We start from the raw sequence: 6146 nt of genomic DNA, 5'->3' as shown, positions 1-6146 counted from the left end.
AGACTTTCCATACATGTGACCAAAACCAAATCATCTTTTAGAAACTTGCACGTTGACTTTCTCAACTGTGTTCTGTAAAATGATTATTGCTGTTACTTGCTAGCAGAAATGACTTCTCTCATCTGAGTACTCATAGCCCAGTTGGTGTTCTTTTCCAGGGATATGTCTCATTTGCATTAATGGGAGGGTATTGTAGCAGAGCCATTTCCTGATTGGTGCCAAGCTGAAAATAGATCACATGTCCCAGGTTGGCAGGAACAGGAATGCTAAGCACAGCATAGTCTCCCCTTCTGCTGCAGGTCAAGTCTCTTCCTATTCAGGAGGCCTAGGCCCCTGTCTTTTATTTGATCTAACACAATGGACAGGTGGTATGTTGTGTCTGTGTGCTAGTAGGTGAATTTTAATGACATTTCAAGGCATTCTGAAAAAAATAAGTAATTTTTTGGATTGCTTTTGTCAAAGAATACAATTATTTGACATAAGTCTCATTGAAAACAGATGTGGAAACATGCAATTCTGACTTTTTTACTATCCTTCCCTGGAGGGTCTTGGCTTATGCCAATCTGAATTTTAATGTTGAAAGTTTTAGTCTCTTGTTTTCAGGTATGTTGTCTTTAATATATAGGAAAACATCAGGGGAGGACCCTTGAGCAGCAGCTAACAGTGTTAAAGGCAAGACTGAACCATCAGAGGGCTAAATAAATATGAAAGATTTGTTTTTAGATCAAGGCCTCCCATAGGACAGGACTGCTGTACATGCATCCTGAGGTAGTGGCTGGGGCCAGTGGTTTGGGGCTTGGGAAACTGTTTTTATCATAAGCTCTTTCTACCACTTTGGCATATTCTCTTCTTTTTGTTTCCTTCTCTATTAAACAAGAATGCCAATATCTGACCTTGACCTCAATTTGAGAGTCCTCTAAAGAACCCTTGTTTTTGTTTATGTGTGTGAGACTCAAGTATAGATCCCAGGTAGCATTTTATATCCCTCCTTTATCTCCCAGCAGTGGCTCTCCATGATTTGCCCATGAATTTCCTGGCCCTAGAAACAGATCAGTTGAAATGGATTACCTGTTGGCCAGATATGGTGTCTCCTTGAAGTGAATAAGCTGGGTGGCCTGCACAGGGAGATCCTGACTACTACACCCTCCTGGTGTAATATTTTTGTCCCCATCTCATAGAAGCATGTCTTTTTCTACTGGAACATTTGATGGAAAATCCAAAGTGTCTGAAGAGATAAGTTAGAAGGGAAGTGTCCCTAATTTTCTTCCTGACGTGCGTTAATGTTCATAAAGAGTGTCTCTAGGTGGCAGGACCAGTCGCTGTTACAGACTGGACATTTGTGTTTCTCTCTTCTCTAAAATTCATATATTAAAGCTCTAACCCCCATTGTGACTGCATTTGGAGATAGGGCCTGAGAGGACATAATGAATGTTAAATGAGGTCATAAAGGTGGAGCCCTAATCATAAAGGTTTGGTGCCTTTAGAAGAAGAGAGATATCCAAGATTTCTCTCGCCACTGTGTGAAAACAGCAAGGAGGCGGCTGTCTGCAATCCAGAAAGGGAGTTCTCACCAGAAACTGACCATCCCAGACCCTGACCCGGGACTTCTAGCCTTCACAGCTGTGAGAAATATATATTTCTGTTGTTGAAGCCACATAGTCTGTGGTATTTTGCCATTGCAGCCTCAGCAGACTAACAGTCATGAAAACCCTCCAGCAGCAGCCACTATAACTGGGCAGGAGGAAATCCAATCACCTTTTGAGATGACTTGTCAAGTAGGTATTCACCCTAACTGGTCTCAAACTAATCCTCTTAAATCATTTCTTGGGAAAGCACAAATGCTCGGTGAACAACAACAGAGCAGATTATTATTATTTTTGTCCTTAGCTATGTGAGCTATTGTTCCAATTTTCTGTGAACCTTATGCAGATCCCAACTCTCCAGATGTTCATCGACTTTATAGGAAGTATGCCTTGAGACCCATATTAAAATTTCCTGAAAGCAGATAAATCATATTTACCATGGATATGTGCATCTGTTATTATTATTGGTGCTCATAAACATTTTGTTGCATAATTAGTAAATGAATGAATAGATTAGTAATAAATGGAATCTGAACTACTATGGTGTCTGGTCAATATTCCAGATTATTCCACATTTCTTCTGTCTTTGCAATAGCCATCTTTACCCAAAGTTTTCTATCTATTTTTCTTCAAATAACCTAAAGAAGCCTGACCAGGGTATCTTCATTCAGTTCTAATCTGGAAAAGATGGAAGATTTAGAAGTGGGCATCTCAAAGACCATTCCTCTTACATGTACAATGTAGTTCCTCAGGATCTCTATGTGTGGATGGCTTTCCTGCCCCCCTCTCCATCATAGCTGAGATGTTCAAATCATTTCAATCAGTTTCATATGCTTCAAAGGCATGCAATATTCTAGTTCTATGCTCAAGAACTGCCTCTTCTATATTACACTTCAATATTCTACTAGTTCTAAGCTCAAGTTGCCTCTTCTATTTGGAAATATCAGAATACTCAATTCACAGAGGTTGAATCAACAGCTGTATTTTTCTTTTCATAGTTGTTACAAAGTCTAGAGGTAGACTGTCCAGGGCTGATATCCTGATTCAATGATCTCTGAGCTCTGTTGTTTTGTTTTTTAAAATATTTTCCAGATGGCTTCTGCCCCTTCAGGCATAACATCTGCTTTCTAGTCAGTAAGAAATGGGAAGGGCACATCTTTGCCTTTTAATTTTTGAACCCATAATCAATCCCAAGGAATTGTGCCTATGTCTTCTTGGCCAGAACTACATTGTATAGCTGCCCCTACATGCAAAGACAAGAGGAAGGAAAAGAAGAACTTGGTTAAGAATATGTATTGAATGAACCAACCTTGTGTATCTTTAAGTAAGAAGAGGAAGATTTTGGAGAATCCCAAATAAGAATTAGAGGTAGAAAGAAAAGTAGCTTCTGAGAGTTCAGCAACAAGAGATTATGGGCATTCCTCTCACAGCCCCATTTTACTTAACTCCATGGAGGCTCAGGTCTGTGTTACTTTGTTCCAATCTGAATGGCCAACCCAGGATCACCACGTTTCCCTTCATATGTGAACCAATCAGGATTGGGGGTCTGCTAACTGAGGGTGAGGATTGGGTAGTTCAAATGTGCACTCATATATCTAACCTTTAGAAGTGGTTTTAGAGAACTTGGAGAATAGATCTTTGGTCTAAGCATCCGAAGGTGGGCTTGAATCCCAGTTCTGGGCCATGACTTTGGGCAAATCATCCCTTAGACTTTCATCACCTCATCTGTGAATAATAGAAATATCCAGGGGTGTCTGGGGGACTCAGTCAGTTAGGTGTCTCCCTTCGGCTCAGGTCATGATCCCAGGGTCCTGGGGATCTGCTTCTCCTTCCACCCCTTCCCCCTGCTTGTGATCTCTCTCTGTCTCAAATAAATATATAAATAAATTTTTTTAAAAAATGAAAATATTCACAAATTAAGTGAGAAAATGGAATAAGTACTGTCTGACAGGGATGAAGGCATACATTTATAGGTGTTACTATGTTTATAGAGCAGTGCTAAGATGTCCCTGCCTTTTCTGGTCATGGATTAGTTTCATGTGACTGAACATCTTATGAATATAGGCAATTAATATTATAATTAATTACAATTAATTATACAATTAATAATAAAGAGTCTTCTATAGTCCATCCTTAGATTTTTTCAGACCTGTTGTCACCTCTTCTCAGCCATGTTCTCTTTCATGAGTGGGTGAAGAGATATATGTATGTATATGGGGCACTTGTCTGCTGGAAACAGGAGCCATATCTCTTGATCCCATCTGCCTTGGATGTGAATAGTGAAGGCAAAATCTGATTTCACCCTGCTCACTGGAGATCACACAGCACCCAAAGAGTTAAAAACAATATTCACATGAGCTGCACAATCATGTCTCTCTAATGCTGTCCAATGAGATAGTCACTTGACCATACTACATTCAGTGAGGTAATGGTCCCACATGTACCCTCTCCTCCTTGGTGGAAGATGCATAAAATATAAATAAATGATCAAGTTACAGTATGAACTCTGAATGACCAATTTTGGTTCAAGCAAAGGCCTTCTCCTACCTCACAGTTCCCTGATGATAAATCTTTCAGCAACAGGTTGATCCCTCTCAGAAACAGAAACTTATCAGGATGGAGTGAATGCGAGTTGGAGACCCAAACACACACGCAACCACAGACTAATGGCTTTGAATATGTTTCTTCTTTCAAGAGCCTTTGGTTGAGGCTTTGGCTGCCACTGGAAGGGAAAGAAAAGGGAACAGGTTGTAATGTCAATAGCAAATGCAATAGACCATCTGCAAAAGACAGCTACTGATCTGACTTCCACACTATGCTAGTTACAAAATTAAAGGGACAGGACAGGGCTCCTACTACTAAAGAGAATGGCAGTATCATCTTCAATTTCTCCATCCTCTCAGTTTTCCCTTGGGGTAGATTTTTAAAGTCTGTCATGAGTCTTTGCAAATTCATAAAGCAACTTGCATGTGCTATCTCATTTTACTCAGGTCTATCTGCATTCCATGGGAAAAGGAGAATGAAGGAATCAGGGCTTTGACATTTCTCAAGGGATTCTTTGGTGACAGTCTGCAAGGGATTGATGGGGAAGGAAGTAGACATAAGCTTATAAAGCTGCTGCTTTGACCAGAAATGGAAACCACTCTTTCCCATGGGAATGTTGGTTTTTGATAAAGAAATAGGACAAGGTTATTCTGCTTTGTCTTATTTTTTTGGTTACCCTGGTGTTTGCTTTTCCCTCCCAACTAAGTCGGGCCACACTGCATTAAAGTGACCAGTACATCTCTTCTTAGGCAGATATTGTCTAAGTGCCACCAACTCCTGCTCTTGATGGAGCCTTTAGTGTTGGATCTGGCTGATGTCCTTCTTGATCCAAAGGCTGCCTCTGTGGTCCAATGGGCTGGCTACCTGACCTTTAAACTTCAGCCACCCTGGGCCTGAGACTCAAGTTTTCTGGTCACCACTGGCTTGCAAGTCTGTACTCTCTTGAGTTATTAACAGGGTAGGGTTCTGGGTAGCCCCTACTGCTTCTTTGTGTGAATACCAGGCTCCCTGCTTTTGGCAGACCAACTGGAAAGCATCCCTCTGTGGACTGAAGCAGCTGAACCAGGGTACTTGTAAAGTTCAGGCTTTTACTCAGCCTCCAGGTGTACCCCTCCACCTTCACACAGATACACGCTGTGGGCCTCGTTGGTGGCAACACCTTTCACCTTTCTTTTTGCTGGTGTCACAAAAAGGTTGGCCACAGGGTCAGTCAGTCAGTGCTCATTCTCCAGGCTCCTTTGGCTTCTGCATCAGGCAACTGTAACATCATGGCATGGACAGGGACAGCTCAGCTCTTGTTACAGAGACTTTAAACTCATTCATTTATTCAACAAATACTTATTAAACATCTCCCACATTCCAGGCACATATAAGGTGGTGGAGCACAGACATGGTCCTGGTGCTCATGGCCCTCATAGTCTAGGTGGACCACAAAGTAATTTCATAATATACAGTGCTAAGGAAGTTAATGAAAATAACATCAATGAGGGAGTGAGACTTGGATTGGAGAAGTAATAATACCAAGAAGGATAAGACAGCCAAGGTCAAGAGGATGAGCAGTCTGATCTGAAAGAAACCCTTCATGTGTCAAGTCTACAAGGCAAAAAAGGACAGACACATGCCAGGAACCAAGGAGTGTGAGGGAACATAGCTAGCAAAGGAGAGAAGGCATGGAATTAGGTTATTGGAATGTGCACAAGACAGACGATCACAGTCCAGATTAAGGCTTTTCAGCAGTTTTATTCATGTAGTGGAAGGGATTAAAAGGCTTTAAGCAGGGTAATGTCATGGTTTGGTTTCGGATTCATGAAGATTGCAAGGCTGATAGCTCTAGTTGTAGTATGTTGTATTTTCTGCCTTGTGTAGCTGTATGATGAACCTCCCAGGCTGAACCTCCCTAAGTGTAAGGGCAGTGGACTCCACACAATTAGAGTCCCTTATCCCCATGCCTTTTTCATCATGGCCATTTGCCTATGTCTTCACAAAATACTAAATCCCACATCTACAAGGGGACCTTTT

The 6146-nt window shown here is 41.3% G+C and overlaps 3 long non-coding RNA genes across 28 annotated transcripts in view; 1 reads left to right on the top strand and 2 right to left on the bottom strand.

The window, feature by feature from the left end:
- LOC102152917 overlaps nt 1-1371 on the bottom strand; it is a 48570-nt gene extending 47199 nt beyond the window's left edge. For 7 of the 11 annotated variants that reach the window (XR_005373087.1, XR_005373085.1, XR_005373086.1 and 4 more), the window contains exon 1: nt 1069-1371. This is a non-coding gene — a long non-coding RNA (uncharacterized LOC102152917). The remainder of the gene's footprint in view (nt 1-1068) is intronic. The other 4 variants (XR_005373088.1, XR_005373089.1, XR_005373094.1 and 1 more) reach the window with 3 other exon arrangements.
- A 91-nt stretch (nt 1372-1462) lies between these two features.
- LOC102152966 overlaps nt 1463-6146 on the top strand; it is a 44024-nt gene continuing 39340 nt past the window's right edge. For 8 of the 15 annotated variants that reach the window (XR_005373096.1, XR_005373109.1, XR_005373103.1 and 5 more), the window contains exon 1: nt 1464-1775. This is a non-coding gene — a long non-coding RNA (uncharacterized LOC102152966). Of the gene's footprint in view, nt 1776-6146 lie in introns of all 15 variants that reach the window. The other 7 variants (XR_005373108.1, XR_005373107.1, XR_005373099.1 and 4 more) reach the window with 3 other exon arrangements.
- LOC111090871 overlaps nt 4137-6146 on the bottom strand; it is a 49428-nt gene continuing 47418 nt past the window's right edge. For both annotated transcript variants that reach the window (XR_005373112.1, XR_005373111.1), the window contains exon 3: nt 4137-4305. This is a non-coding gene — a long non-coding RNA (uncharacterized LOC111090871). The remainder of the gene's footprint in view (nt 4306-6146) is intronic.

Source organism: Canis lupus, chromosome 18, assembly GCF_011100685.1.
Source record: "Canis lupus familiaris isolate Mischka breed German Shepherd chromosome 18, alternate assembly UU_Cfam_GSD_1.0, whole genome shotgun sequence".
Lineage (NCBI taxonomy): Eukaryota > Metazoa > Chordata > Mammalia > Carnivora > Canidae > Canis > Canis lupus.
This window is presented reverse-complemented; position numbering and strand designations above follow the sequence as displayed.